Below are 16,740 nucleotides of genomic sequence, written 5' to 3'. Positions count from 1 at the left end.
CTCGCGCGCTCGTTCCCGCGTTGCCTTGCCTGGTTCAACCTCCAACCCCCCCGGAGTGTTTTCCATTTTCCCCGCGTGTGTCTGCTCCGAAATAATTTCACGGCGATGCGCACCGCGAAAGTGGTTCACGCGGTCAGATTTTCAGACGTCTCGTGCTGCTATTTACCATTTTGCCACCGGAAAATATACAGCGCCGTTCAAAATCTCTCCTATATTACAGTAATCTTTAGACAGGCTTTCTATAGTGATCTTTATAATTATTTTACTAATAGGTCAATTAGTTAGTTGTTTTCAAAGAGAGTGCTCGTCAAGACAGGAGACGTTGCCACCCCTTCGCGAAGATTATGCTTTTTAATAATGAATATAGCATTCCTCAAAATTTAGAAACGGTTTCTCTATTTTTAGTAACATTGTACAGTGAGTCTTTGATTATTGTGGCGAATTTTTGGATTTATGTTATTGAATAAAGAGGTATGATTTTTATTTTATCAATTCTGTAATTCACAATATTATTATATACTTATATATGTTTTATCTATTTATATATTTATTTCTAGAATTACTTATGTATCTCTATACGATGATTTATATATTTATTTACACATAATTACTTATACATTTATATATATATTTTTTTACTATCATGTACTATACATTTTATTAAAGATGCTTGACAGTTACATCTCTCGCTCCATCGAGATTGCTATTTCCCTCGTACAGCGCGCGCGATGCACTGATTTGGAAAAGTATTTCGAAGAGCGCGATTAAAACAGTGTGTCCGAGGGTAAGGGGATCAACCGGAAACGCGTACTCCCCGGGAAACGTAGACCGTAGGATATCGCTGCATTATACAGGGTGGTCTGATAAAGTCTAGAGCAAAGATTTGGACGGGATCTATTCTTGGCATGAATGGACAGCATTGTCTGTTCCACGTTAAACGTAAACCCACTCGTAACAACAATGGCGACTCGGCTTGTAACTTAATGGACCTCTTATTGGTCCATTTTCCGCTGGATAGGAGCGTACTTACTCGCGACGAGCCTCGGCATAAATCTTCCGCTCCGCATTGTCTGGATGAAACGCTGTAGTAAATTTCTCGTATAACAAAACATTTCCCTAGGACGTTCTTTTTTCACCGGCGACGCCATAATCGAGCGAAATTAGCGGATGGTCGATGTCAAGTAGGATGTATAAGTCGGAGGACGTTCTAAATGAATTCTTTCTCGGACGTGTTAGTGTATTATTCGAGACGATTGTTAGTATGGATTTATCGTTAGTATATTTTTCTGTTGATGTACTTTTCTATTGGCACATTTTTATGCTAGTTTATTGTTATGTTAGTATATTTTACAGTGGCAGCTCATCAGCAGCTTTCATCGTGATCCTCTTTTTGATCCTTTGTTAAATATTAATATATATTAATAGATATCAATTTCTGCTACTATTATGAATTATTACAAATTATTATGGCTTATTATGGATCATTATGAGTACAGTTACAGTACCATACGCTTACCACATATGATTACACACAGTACATGATACAATTAATCACGATATTCTAAACCATATTAAAAAATACAATTCAATATATTCTATTGGCATTGTTATTTGCACGGTGATTTGATAGGTAATTTAGACAGTAAATATTAACTTATAGAGTGAACGTGTTCGACGCGCTATAACCCGGAATATCGTCCGAAGTGCGCGAGGTATGCCGAGTGCTGGCATAACCGTAGTCCCACGGTGCATATACGTCTCGTAGACAGCTACTTAACAGCGGAGCGATTCTATGGGTTCATTGAAGTGTCACAATAAGTGTTCCATCGATATTTCACGCGGCGGACAAAGCCGGGACACCCGGCGTCTTTTTATTTTCGACAGGGTCTCGGAGGTCTGCGGAAAATTTAGGGGCGGCTTTCAATTATAATGGCGGCGGTCCCTTCTGCGGGTCTCCTCATTATAGCCGATGGTTCCTTTTACTGCTGACAGCGAATGCTCGCGCCGTGTTTGCCGACTAGTTGCATTGGCTGCCGGGGAAAGCCTGGCGACAGAAGGCGCAGCTGTTGGCCAAGGAAATGATACGTCGGACAATAAGCGAAAAACCGTGCCGGGAATCTGAAATTTTCTGCCCGAACACCGCCGGGAACTTCCTTGCCAGAAATAAACGCGCCGTCACGTGGCCGCTCGGTAATTTCGATTTAAATATTTATACTCGCTTTTATCGTTGTTTATTTAACAGTTTATTCGACGCCCGCGAACACCGCTTTCGAACCGCCTGCGACCGAAACGAATTCGTTCACTCGATCATCGTAAATTCGAGTGCTACGAACATTATAGTGTTCTGGGGCATGCTTTGTAAATTGTAAATTAATTTGTGAACAACGGTGAACAGTGCTTGCGGTTGAAATTATTTTTTAATTGGCGTTTAATAAATCCTCCCTAACAGTACTTGAGTTTCTAAATAAAAATTGATTTGTTGAGAAGGGGGTGAGATTATTATAGGTGTTAAATGTAGGGTTACTTTGATTAATTTTAAACATTTGTAAATAAATATTAAATATTAGTATTAAATACTTGTAGTAAATATTAAATATCTGTAATACATATTAAATATTGTAAATTATAAATATTTGTAATAAATACTTTAAATTATATTACAGAGATCTGTATTTTGAAAATCGGAGTCGCCGCGTCGGTTCTTCGACGATAGCACGAGAATAGCTGGCTCAGATTTTGAAACGATGACGGGGAGGGCGGTGGGAAGGGTGCAGGTAGGACGGCCGATTACCATGAGAAAAGGGAAGCCGTCAACGTTGTCAAAATACGGAGCGTTCGAGAAGCTTGACAGCCGAAAACGCGACGCTGTCTTGTCGCGATCGCCGCTTTGAAAATTTCACACCGGCCGCACCGCCATCTTAATTTATTTTTCAGTGCCCCATCTCGATCCGATCGGCCGGTGAATTATTCAGCATCCGATTGCTCGGTGAGCGAGCCGAACAAGGGATCCAGTTAGGGTTCTGAATCCTTGATGTTGTAGAATCGCGTCGTTTAGGGCGACTCCTCCTCCGGAGAGTGGATTTAAAAATGCAGTCGTCTACTGCTGTTGAAGGAAGTTTACTGTGTTGCCGGGGTGTGGACCCTTTCGGCTTACAGAGTTTCCAGCAATTAGGCTTATTTTGACTACGTTGGCTGAAGAGATCACTATGTCGATAATTCCACAAGTTCCACTATTTTATTAGTCTTTATTTATCCTCTTTATTATTCGCTACTTATTTGCACTTATTACATATTATTTATAATGATATGGTGTATTAGTATTTTGTAAGTGTATAAATATTTATAAGCATATAAATGTTTATATAAAATAATTTAATTACTGTATATGTTATAATAATACAAATGATAATGATGTGTCAATTGATCAAGGGTGGTTTAAGGGTTGAAATCTAGATTAAGTCAAGAGGGTGTATCCAGTTTTCTATTACATTATTATTGAACTCAAGTTAATAGCTAACCGACTACACTGCATCAACTGTTAACCAATAATTTATCAACGTCAGTGGAAAAAATTGAAAATTACTAAAACTCACTTCGGTGTATCTAAAACCACTCTACGCGTTCCGCAATCCACGGATGAACACGCGAATCCACAAGAAGCACCGTAGAACGAGAAAGAATCGTCTCAATAGTCAAGATAAGAAACAGCGAGGAATTTATTCAGAGTAAACGTAAGTTATACACAGGGTGTTCCAAAAGTCGATCGAAGGGCAGCGCGTCCAAGGGTCAGATGGAAGGGATATAGAAAAGCTAGTAGTCGGGGGAAAAAGTCAGCGAAAGAGTCGTCTAAAACGGCGTTAAGAAGACCCCCGTGACCCCAGCCCAGTTCCAACAATGGCCCCATCAGAGCGCAGACACGGCGCGGCGCGCGGTCAGAAATTTTCCATCCCGCGGCTGTTGCACGTGTGCACCGCGCGGTTCTCGCGCGTGCATACCGGCCCTTTGACACGCGCATAAATCCAGCGGGGCGTCCCGTGGCATTGTGAGCCACGTCAGAGATGCTTCCTCCCGTGCCATCTTTAGAAATGCCATTTCTCTGCGTCACGCGTCTCTCCTTTCGCGATCTCCGCTTGCTCGCCAAGGAGAAAGCGAGTGCGGGGAGGCTGCGCCCAGGTGGCCGGGGTGGAGATCATGCTGAATCTTTCCGACAGTATTGGTGCTCTCGATGCTCCCGCGATCTCTATTGTCTACCGGCCGTGATCACCGAACTGTGAATCTTCCTGCGAATTCTCGGTTCTGCTAAGCTCTTTTCTGGCTGCGGCATGGGGTGGTTTCTTGGCAGACTGATTAGACGATTTCTTGTGGCGAACGTTGCTTTTTATGTTGTTAGTAGATTGTTGAACGGATCGTTAATTTGTGTTTTTTTGCTGTTCAGTTGTAATTAGATTTCTTCTTCTTTTTCTTCTCGTTATTATTAATATTATTAGAATTGTTACGATTATTCCACATAATAGTAATCGTAACAGTAACGGTAACAACAATACTAACAATAATAATTACTATCGCTTATCACTTATAATTTTTAACATTAAATCGCATACCACAGTAACTTCATTACCTTATTACCGAACATTCATCAAATCTTCTACAAACCAATGGCTTCACCCTTTAATTTCAACTTCAATTCTCTAATTTAATATGCGAGGGTTAAAACATTCTAACACACTACCATACATATTAATTTCCTATTTGCTACATTTTCTTTCTTATTAGCTATGTAACAAACGTAGAGCCTCTATCTATTATTCCATTTAAATGCTATTTACAAACGTAAAAGAAATAAAATAGAATAAAATACATTATTCTCTGTTGCTTTTAACTAACGCAATAATATGTCAATATCTTATTGCTGCTATATTGATCGCAGCTACAATCACAGTTCTCTTATAGTCATGTTATCTTATTAAATATATCCTGTCGTCTGTTTTCTGTTCAGTCCTAAGTAAACTATCAACTCATCTTTCTTTTATTATTTCCACCTGTCTTCCAACTGAGATCCAAGTTGATAAAGAGCGATCTCTATTTATTGTATAGATATACTTAGGGCATTGGTTCCAGGATGGTTCACCCTTTTTTAACCATTTTATTTACTACAGGATATTAGTTATATGCTGTTCCTTCAGATTTCCATTATTGGTTTACGCAACTGTCGATACTACTATCAATTTTACTTTTGCTTCCCTCGTTATTATTTTTCCTCTCCTTTTTATTATTTTTTTCCTCTTTATCATTTTTGCTTTCCTTTTCATCATTTTTGCTTTCCTTTTCATCATTTTTGTTTTCCTTTTATCATGTTTGATTTTCTCCTTATTATTTTTGCTTCCCTACTTGTCATTGCTTCCTTTATTTATTATTTTTGCTTTACTATTTATTATTTATACTTCTATGGGCAAGCGTGACTATTATTATATAACAGAGAAATGATCGGATACTCCCTTCATTTATCGCTTGCACAATAATTTCGGGGCACCCTGTATATACATTATAAATGCGAAAATGTCAGTTCAATAGATTTTAATCGAACTCTATCGTGAAGAATTTTATAAATGAAGTTTACACATCCGAATCCGCTAGCAGCTCGGCCAAGGATATTTTCACTACTTCCAGGTGTCGAAACAATGAGCTCGCTTATTAGAAAACAAGCAGTCGGTGCGATAGTGTGCGATACCGCAGTCGTCGGCAGTTTTCTATCTAATTTACTGCGACAGTCCCTCTGCCACTTCTTCCTTTGTTTAACGAAACTACAAGCAAAATTATACGGCTATACCGAAATAGACGCCGCTCTCACACTTGTATGGCAAAGATTCCTATATATTTTGCATGATACCCCTTGAACTTTACGCATGTATTTACACACAAAGTAATGCGATTGGTATCGATGAAATTTATGTTGCTAATTTTGAATAAAATATAATAGCTTTTCGTGCATAGTTCTGCGTAATATGCAACGTGCACGGTATCAATCCAGCATCGATCTAAATGATCTATATAATAGGAAATAGTATAGGTAATATATTGTACAAGTAATTAAATTATGTAAATAATGTGAATACTACAAATAAAATAAAAATAATATAAATAATATAAATAACATAAGTGACATATATAACATAAATAATATAAAAATAATACAAAATAATATCAATGTCAAAGGAGGATTATATTTCCATGACATAAAATCACCTAAAACAAATGGATGAACAATGGTGAACAAATTAACCTAAATAACATCCTTAAACCGAGCGAACTCAAGAAAAAAATAAAAATTATTTCGCATTACACAGTAAATTATTTTATATCGTTTGCATACATAGCATTATCATTGTCCATTTTTCTGACGACTTCAATTTCCTTTCCAACTACCGCGCGCATTATTAAAAATACATAATCCCCCGTTGCTTGTAACTATTATATATTGTAGTATACATACGTAACTACTATATTGTTGCATTATTAAAAATTTCAAGACATAACCCGGACATCTCATGCAAGTCCGAGAGAACATGATCCTATTAAATAAAGTACATACATGTAACTACAATATTACAGCATTATTAACCTCTTAGGCACTGAGCACCATTATAGTGGTTTCCGCGGATACCATCTTTCGGTACGGCGCACCACTATAGCTGTTTTCGGGGATGCGAAAAATGAATTGTTAAAGTTAAAATGCGTGTATCATATCTTTAACACTAGATTTACGGAATCCGTCAAAATGACGGGTCACTGATTTGTTAACGTACTATTATTCAGATTTTAAAGACAAATTTATTGCTTATTTATCGATTATATTTACTATAATTATTTATATTTATTTATTTATCGATTACATTAACAATTAGAATAAATCGTTACTTTCATAATCAAATATGAAACGGCTGCTTTTATTACTCCGTAAACCTAGTGTTAAGAAAAATTATAATTTAATCACCAAACACCTCATTCCAATGTACTCCGTTCTTTAACAGCATTATCCGTCACACATTGCAGTGCCGTATCATTTACACGTAATTCGCGTAGAACACTGCCGTACCGAGAAACAGTTCCGCGTAAAGTTCCGCCGTGCCTAACAGGTTCAAAATCTCGAGAGGTCGACGACGCGCATATTCGTCTGAAATAAAGTCGAACTCGTTTCGAAACGAAACGAGAAACAACTGTCGGCAGTTTTTCCGTCTCGCCGTTCGAAGGTGCTGCGAGAAGGTTGAGAGCAGAGTCGACGGTCCCGAAGAAGACAAGGTTCATTACGGCGGCGGTCCGTTCGCCTGCAATTAGCAGATACGCGTAAAATTCCATATCTGCGGAATTGCTGCATTAACGCAGGACGTGCTTCTGAATTATGGCTCCGGGTGTTCCGCCGCGTGCCAGGAAAACGAGGGATCGTGTCCAGAGCGAGGCTGCGGGCCCGGGGCCACCGCCACCGCCGCCGCCGCCGCCGCCGCCTCCCGTCGCGGATAGATGCGACTCACGTAACGACCGGCACGAAATTAAACATAAAATCGACGGAACGTGGACCGCGTCTCCGAAGAGCCGCGACAAGGATCTCGTCCCCTCGCGGCTATTTCAACTGTTAATCTATCGACCATCTGGCGAGCAGCGCCGCGCGCGCGCTCGGTATACATCGTAATTCTCCGCTTTCGAAAAGCACTCGTCGCGGGTCGGTAATAAAATGTTCCGTATGAATATCCGTTTTTAAACAGTCCAATAAATTGCTGTCGGACGGCCGAACCGAATTGTTTTTCAAATTTGAAACGCCTTGAACTCTGCCCGACGATATTTCAACGGGCGAATGCACGGCAACGCGGTCGGTCGGCATAAAATAAACATTTTGTTTCACTCGAATATTTCGTTACTCTTCGGTTTGGAGACCGCTCTGGGATTGCAGGTATTAATGTTGAATTTTTCAACGGTAGTCGAGTGGACGACGCCTGATCATTAGATCGATGGAATATTTAGTTTTATATTTTGTCCTTTTTCGATCGAGTGAAACGCAGAATTTTTATGAAGGCGCACATTTTTTTATTCGATGATTGCTTTAATGGATTGGGAAATAATCGTTTGTGTTTCCTTTAGTTGTATGTAGTATTTATCTATAAAATATTTATGTATATGATATTTATGTGTGTAATATTTATATATATATAGTATTTATTTATACAATATTTATGCATATAATATTCATTTTACATGTCCCACTAGCCAAGTATAGGTGAGTACACAGGTTTCGCAGTAATTTACATTCTTTTATTTATGAACATATCTCCAACGAGTTCAAAATTAAAATAAAAAGGTCATAAAAGGTTACTAAAATACCTGTTCCATACAATCCGCATTATTAAATCAATAAAATATTTAATTCAACAATTTAGTCGCCGAGCGTTGACCATCCCAGTGTTTCTGCGCTAACCTAAAATCTTTCATTCATAATAATTGTTTCTATGCATTAAACGAAGTGTACTTGCTAATATCCCACAGAGGTGGAGACGACTGTAAATAAATGAATTAGAAGAAAACAGAAGTAAAATTGTACTAGCATAATTATCCAATCAGCTGAAATTAATATAATATGGCAGAAACATCGACAGTCTAATGATTACACATTTCATTATGCAAGTATAATTGTATCCTGATCGTAATTCTCCTATTTTATAAGGTTAATGAATTCAAACTGTATAGTATTATTTGTCTACAGAATTGTAATTGTAGCATGATATCAATGTAGAGTCACCATTGTTGCACAGGGCAGTAATACCGACGGATGAATGAACACTTCATTACTGTTACAAACGAATGTCCGGTTGATGAGATCGAATCAAAATGGCTATGACTACAGATAACATAGTGCACTCGAATTTAATTGGTAACTGAAGAGGTTGTAGCTATATGCAACGATCAATTTTGCAATATATTTTTACAAAGATTAGAAAATAGTTTGGACTTAATATCGTTTCCTTTTTTTAGTGATCGACTTGCGAGGATAAAATTATCTATTAATTGTGAAATTATTTAAAATACATTATATAATAATTTATGTTATGTTATATAGTATATTACGTAATGAGTTATATAGTAAATTATGTGTTAACTTATATAATAAATTATGTGATAAGTTATATAATAAATTATGTGATAAGTTATATAATAAATTATGTGATAAGTTATATAATAAATTATGTGACAAGTTATATAATAAATTGTGTGATAACTTATGCAATAAATTACGTGACAAGTTATGTGATAATGTATAAGCATGAAGGATACAGTATCTACTGTCAAGACTGCATTATAAATACGATTATAATTAAATTTATAGCGTCGCGAATACGTTGCAATTTGTTTTTAATAGATTGTTAATTTACTGGATTAGTATAATTTTAATAGACCGTTCTTTTACTAGATTCTTAATTCAACACACGACATTTCTCGATACTTCACTACGGCAAAGTACATAGTTTCTTTGGTACTGTATATGCTCAAATAATATACTGCATACACACATCCATTAAACAGAGCATATACATAAATATATAACTATAAAAATATAAAATAAATACAAACATAAAAATATAAAATAAATACAAACATAAAAGTATAAAATAAATACAAACATAAAAATATAAAATAAATACAAACATAAAAATATAAAATACTTAAATAATTATGCGTAAAATGAATCTCCACGGAACAGAAATTCGCCTAAATCGAAAAACCATCCCCGTCCACCAACCAAGCTCTTCGCACAGCCGCTCCACCTTACAATGAACGCAATCATCAGTTCCTATTTCGCGGATACAGCTTCGAGCCAATGCTTTTACATTCCGCACCGCGTCGGAACGTGAAACAAAAAAATCGTTACGGAAGCGAATAATCCACGGCAGGTGAACAGCGCGCGGCGGAGCGAGCACGAGAACGAGGTCTTAATCGCGGTGTGCTCAGGATCAGTCACCTCGATGCCGTGCCTCGATCGCGCGGGTCAGCGTATTCCGCGCTATCTAGATCGGCATTAAGCGAGCGTTGTCGCAGACCGGAAGAATTCGCGTGCGGAACCACGGCGAAATACATCGCGCGGTGCGTGCGGGCCCGCGACACCGTCGGCCAGTCCTTGTCGCAGAAACGTGTCCGCGGAAAGCTTCGTGAACATATTTCTCGGCGTCGAGACGCTCCGCGCCAGCCCCCCCCCCCCCCTGTTCCCGTTGTCCTACGGCAGGCTGCGCTCCGCCGCGGCGATACCGCGCGGGGGCTGTTCCTTATCGCGGGCGCATATTGGACGCATTATTCAAGCGGCGAGGTCGGCCCGGTATCAGCGGATACGAGTGTTGCGTGAGAGAACGGGCGCACGACCTGCGTGAGGATTGCGTTTCGACCGCCCGCGCCCCGACACGGAAATCCTGTCGCCTGCCCGCCTGTCCGCTCGATTTCCCAGCCTTTTTCCCCCTCAAGAGGAAAGTGTCGCAGAAAATATGGACGCGGAATTGATTTTCGGCGATTGCGGGCTGGCTGATACCACCACCTGCCCGCCGTTTTATTGCACGCGTCGCCTCGCGTGGATCGCGTTCACGATGCTACGGGGCAGAGGGGGGTCTGATACGTGGCCGAGATCTGACGGGGGAGACGAGTGGCTACGGTGGCACTGATGCATTTATGCTGAGCGACGACCACGCGGGATAGACGATCGTTAGTTTCACTTTTATACGCGTTCGCAGTTCGTTAAAGTCCGGTCCACGGTTCTTTATTGACCCACGCTGCCGTGCTTTTATTGCCAGCCGATTCTTCTGAGATAGGCGCTTTGGAATTGAGCTGGCGGAGATCGAATACACTGGTATAACTTGACATTTGAACATTGACAATGAGAATATAAAAGTTCGTAATATACAGTGACTCAAACAATTGATCAAATGTTCAATCGAAAAGGAAACATGTCACAGTATACCTTTATATACCTTGCGAAAGGTGGGTATACGAAGTACTAACATTTCATTTTTTCAAACTCAAAAATTTGATCATCACATAATTTGTTAATTTCATTTAATCTTATGTAAAAAGTGTAATATATTTAAGTTAATTCTGTATTATATGAACTACGAGAAATATGTATGTATTATAATAAAATATTTTGTTACATATCTCTGTTCAATTAAATAAAAATTGAAGCAAAATTAAATATTTGATTAATTGTTTGAGTCACTGTATATTGAGTTATATAAGAAATACTTAACATCAAGATTTAGGAATTATTTAAGACTAAAATTAGGATTACAAGGGGCTGCGAAATGTTAACAGTCATGTTTTACTAACATTAGTATCAAACAGTATTTATTTGATCTATTTTATTCATCGCGAGAGGTGTTTGATATTTTAAAAATTATATAACAATATCTCAATAATAGATAGAAAATTGGTTGCTATGACGATCGATTAAGAGGCTACCGATTGGGGTAGAAAGACGATTTATGGGTTTACCGGTTGGCAAAGTGAAAACCCTTCCCTTCGGTCCAACGTAACGTCTATCCCAAACGCGACGCGTGTCAGCCCGTTTAAAAAACACTAGAGGTTATTAACGCGCCGAAAGAAATGTACGAGTTTTAATAATAACCGGGAGGGGGGAACGACGAGGCGCGCGTCGGCTAATAGATACAAACGAAGAGCGCGGAGCGGCGTTCGCGTCGTCGACGCAATCCAGAGGAAAAGGGCTCTGCGCTCTGTTTCTTCTTTCCGCGAGCGACATTAATCTTAAATTCTTAAGTGAAAAACAATGATTAATGAGCAGTTCTCGCGCGCGCGTCCGTGCTAATAAAGCGCTCACGATGAAGAGAAATATCTACCGTTTGCCGGTGGCGTGCACCTCCGTTTCGCAGCGGGTGCGGCATGGGGTAAATGCCGGCCCGATGCGGAGGGACCTTTTCCAACCCTCTTCCCACCCCAGCGCATAAACTTAAATTGTTTCTCCTTACGTCACATAAATTACTTCTTTCCGTTCCCAGCGAACGTTTCATTATTTTATTCTTTCGCTCCGCCCAAATTATTTCATTATTTCACCCGCGAACATTATTTAGGGGTTTCATGCTGCTTCAGGCTTTCGTGCTAAATACTTCGGCTTTTTATGGTGTTTCAGATTTTTACGGTGTCCTCGTTTTTATTCTATATCGGTGGTCGGAATTTGTTTGCGTTTTTAGATATCATTGTGTTGTAGCATGTGTTGACTGTTATTATATTAATTAGTTTATTTAGCTTACTGTTATTCACACTATTATAGTATAAAGATATATAATATTATTATACTATAATAGTATATTACTTTTTTTTATATAAATGTAGTTAGAAATATTATGATAAGATTCCTGTGATATTATAAGCACCATTACATATCTACATTGAATGCGTGAGATATGATTGATACGATCTTATAAAAAATAAAACTGTAAATCCTATATCTCGTTTATATCCATAAAAAATAAAGGATAAACTTTAATTAATTTAACTAATTCATACTTCGTATGTCGCTACACTGTTCCATTAAAATATTCTAAAAAGAATCAAGTTTCACCAAACATATGCAATGTCTTTAAATATTATACAATAAAGGTTTGATCATCTAACAATAATTTATAAAACATGCGATCCCCATTATTTAAATATAAATATATATTTCCAAGGAGTGTTTGCCCAAGAACCCATAAAATTTTGCATAGACAGATAAAAACCACGCAAACGCCGAATAAAACGATGAAAATCCTCCCCTTTCTTTCCCCGTACCATCGAAACCCCCTGGACAAAGTAAAATTCCGGGTACCGCCGAAAAAGGTGAGCGCCCATAAGAGAAATTCTGTTCGCGACAGGGAAAGGTTTCGCAAATTACCGGTCGGACATGTTGCAGGAGGGCGGCGACTGCCAAGAGGAGGATGATCGCCATAGACAAATTAAAGGTGAAACGAACCGGACTAAATTCTGGCCGAGTAAAGGAGATAATTTCGCCGTCACAAAGAGAGGAAAATTCGATTGATCGCCCGGGACACACCCCGTCCCTCCGCGGATTATCAAAGGCGTGGGGCCGGCCCTCGAGCGCACGTGTCACAGGTGTGCAGACGAAGTGACGAAAATGGGGTTCGCGTGTCGACGCCGCGCCGCGCGCCGGCGAAACACTTTCGGGACCGGTTCACCGGCCCGACCCGGCCCGGCCCGGCCCGGCCTTGCCGCCGCGGCCGACACCTACTAATTAACGGGGGGCAAATCGAGTTTTCAGTTACGAGCTCGTTTGCTGCTCGATCTGTACACCGCCGGCTATCTTTCGTTTGATTTAATTGAAGTAATTACGAACGAATTCGATCTCGGGCTCGGGTTAGGAATTAACGGGCCGACGGGGATCATCGGCCTCGAGAGCCCCGCGGTTTAATCGATACTGCGAATCGCGTTTCCGGTTTGCGCGGGGGCCAGCGCCGTTCGAAAACCAAAGCAGCCGGCACACAGTTCGACCCAGATGCAGCCGAGATTCGCTATAGTCCTACGGAGTCGCTTTCGGTCTACAGCAATTTCCAGCAATTAGGTTCATTTCGACTTTGTTCATCTTGCCTGATGGCATTACTATATCGATAATTCTACAAGATACAGTATTTTATTAGTCTTTATTTAGTCTTTGTATTATTCGCTATGTATTTGTACTTCCTAATTATTGATCATAATGATATAGTACGACAATTTAATTTTTATAGAACATTGCTCTAGATAAATAGTTACAAGTGTACAAATTTTTATGTAACACAATTTAATTTTTATAGAACATTGCTCTAGATAAATAGTTACAAGTGTACAAATTTTTATGTAACACAATTTAATTTTTATAGAAAATTAATTTACGCTGTATACATATTTGTAAGCACATAAACGTTTACATAGAACAATTTAATTACTATATACTATATTATAGTGATACAGATTAGTTTAAGTCGAGGGGGTCTATCCATTTTCTTCTTACTCTGTCACTGGACCCAAACTAATTACCAAGATCTATATTCAGATAAGAATAATTTACGTCCTAGGGTCTCTTTTACGTTAAACATATCGAACAAAATCATAACTTTTACTAAAAATCATAACAGTTAACTGTGCGATGATAATCGATTATAACTTAAGGGTTGCAATCCGAAGAAATTCTTTCATACAATTGTGCACAAGGTACAAATCTAATATTATAACTCTATCGAATACCACATTGTTTCTACAATAAATCTAAATGGGAGTTCGCCGCCCAATAATAACAAAATCGGGATAAAAATTACAAAACGAAGAGAGTACCTGGGCGATCGTGAACGTGGCAAGGGTTCCAAAGACAGGAAAGCCGACATTTCATTATCGGAGAACCCGGGTAGAAATCAAGCCAGTGGGCGTCTTAATAACAGAGCCTCGGAGTGCGTTCAACCCTTGTCCCGTGACTTCTCTCGCCGCCCTCTTCCTCCCCAACAACGACATAATTGTTTCGCGGCAGGAAAGTCCCGCGAGACCGTGAGTAATTCCGTTCGAAGAAGGAAGGAAGGAAGGAAGGACGGAAGGAAGGGAGGGTGGGAGGGAGAAGGGGAGGTAGGAGGGGAGGGAAAGTGGGAGGAGGACGAAGGGGTTGCAGGCGACTCTTCCTCGGTGTCGATCACAAATTAACTCGGCTTAATTAATGGCCCACTTAGCCCCCCTCCCGGCCAACCGAGCGTTTAACGATTAAGGCCGCGCCGAAAGAACGCGGGCTTCACCCCCTTCGCAGAAAACCGGTCCCGCCTCAATTAATCGTCGGACGCGTGTTTTTTCGGCGTCGCGAGACCGCGGCGGGCGGGGGGAAAAAAAATAAAGAAGGAAGAACGCGCGCGGCCAGGGGACCGGCGGTGGCCAGAAAACCGCATTAACCCCGCACGAAAACACTCGGGGCACCCCCGTGGAGAGTTACCCCCGCGGACTCACCCCCGCAGAAATTTCAATAAACGCCGCGTAAAGCCGAGCATGACATCCGCCCATTAAGCCGACATTGCTCAGCCAATTTCTCGCCACTTCTGCGGGCCAGCCACCCCCGCGATTTTATTTTTCGGACGGGGGAGGGGGAGGTGGGGCCGGTGTGAACGGTGACAAAAACACAGCCGGAATCGATCGAGGCCTTTTTTTCCGCACGAGAAGTCGAAAACTGAAAGGAACCGCGAATGCAATAATCGCGCCCGGCAAAGAGAAGCCGAACCGCCATCATCATCTCCTAGCTTCTCTTCATCTCCCTCTCACTCCCTCTCTCTCTCTCTCTTACTCTCTCTTTTACTCTCTTGCCCTCGCTTTCTCTCTCTCTCTCTCTCTCGCATTAACTTGCTCTCTCTTTCACTTTCTCTCTCTCTCTCATTCGCTCGTTGCTTCTCCTCCCTCCCTCCCTCTCGACGTACTACTCCCAGATCGAAATACCTGGGGGTGAGCGAGCACGAGAGCAGCGGATAGGGTGGTGTAGCGAATGCGAGCGGCGCGTTCGGTTGTTTCACATCAAAGAGACGTTTTGTCCCGCAGCCCGGGCCGGAGAGATTTACAGGGTGACCAAGGGGTGGTGGGCGTCGGGGGTTGGGGGGGTCGGGTTCGCCACAATGCGCCCCGCGTAAGGCCGCGTTTCGCGCTGCTGCGGCCGAAACGCGCGCGAGCCGCGAAACAGCGTCTGCTCTGCGGCGGGACTTTTGTTTTCGCTACGGATTTTACGAAATTTTACCGAACGTATCCACCTGTGTGTATCGCTGCCACCACCCCCGGGGATCCGGTGCTCCCGATAGTGGATCATGCGATTAGGTTCGCGGTTTTGCTGAATGATTTTTAGCCGTAGCTTGCGAATGATTACGCGACGGTGATAGTGATTTTTTACGGAATATTGTCTTTCGTGACGGCCGCTGTTTATTTTATTAGACGTTCGCTGCTGTTTATTTATTTAAACACTTGCTGCTGTTTATCTTTGTAAACGCGTGTTGTTGTTTATTTTTTCGATTGCGTGCAGCTGTTGTGACACGCAACCCTTTGCGAGCCTTGGTTCGTAGGTTGACTGAAGTCAACTTGGACAGTTGGGGTTCTAATAGGGAAAGTTTATAGAAAATTTTATTGCTATGTTATTATTATCAAAGTGTATTTGTTGTGCTAATATTGGAATATTTATTTTTGTAGAGTTTTTAGCAGTATTTTCTTCGTTACAGGATAAAAAGGCGAAAATTGAAATTAATTGCTTGGAAGTCAATGGCCAAATAACAATATATGTATACTGTAAAAAGTTCCGTTCTTTGTATAAATGAAGCTCGCCCTTCTGCAAATTAAATTAATTTCATAATTAGTTTCGTTCGGAATAATTTCCCTCATGGGAAATATTATGTTACATAAATTGATTTCCATAATTTTCTAGTGGAAGACATTATACGTTATACAATGAAACATATCAAAATTATAAAGAATATAATAAAATATATATTAACCCTGCACATAATAATAAAATTTCCTATTTCTTATATATTAACACGATATAAAATACATTAAAATTACACAAGATATACAATAATAATACAGTAAAATGTTGCATACAAAATTCTTTAAATATAAATAACATCATCTTCTCTATCATAAATCACTACACAAAATTACCTAAATAAAATTGCTACGTATTATTATAAAATATTAAAATATTCAAGGAGTACAACAATA

General features: G+C 40.1%; 1 protein-coding gene across 1 annotated transcript in view; it reads right to left on the bottom strand.

Moving 5' to 3' along the window:
* The window catches only part of Ror (tyrosine-protein kinase transmembrane receptor Ror), a 359,630-nt gene that overhangs the window by 74,746 nt on the left and 268,144 nt on the right, over positions 1 to 16,740 (bottom strand). The window lies entirely within an intron of this gene.

This window comes from Augochlora pura, chromosome 5 (genome assembly GCF_028453695.1).
Source record: "Augochlora pura isolate Apur16 chromosome 5, APUR_v2.2.1, whole genome shotgun sequence".
NCBI lineage: Eukaryota > Metazoa > Arthropoda > Insecta > Hymenoptera > Halictidae > Augochlora > Augochlora pura.
Note: the sequence above shows the minus strand (reverse complement) of the source record. Positions and strands in the feature narration are given on the sequence as shown.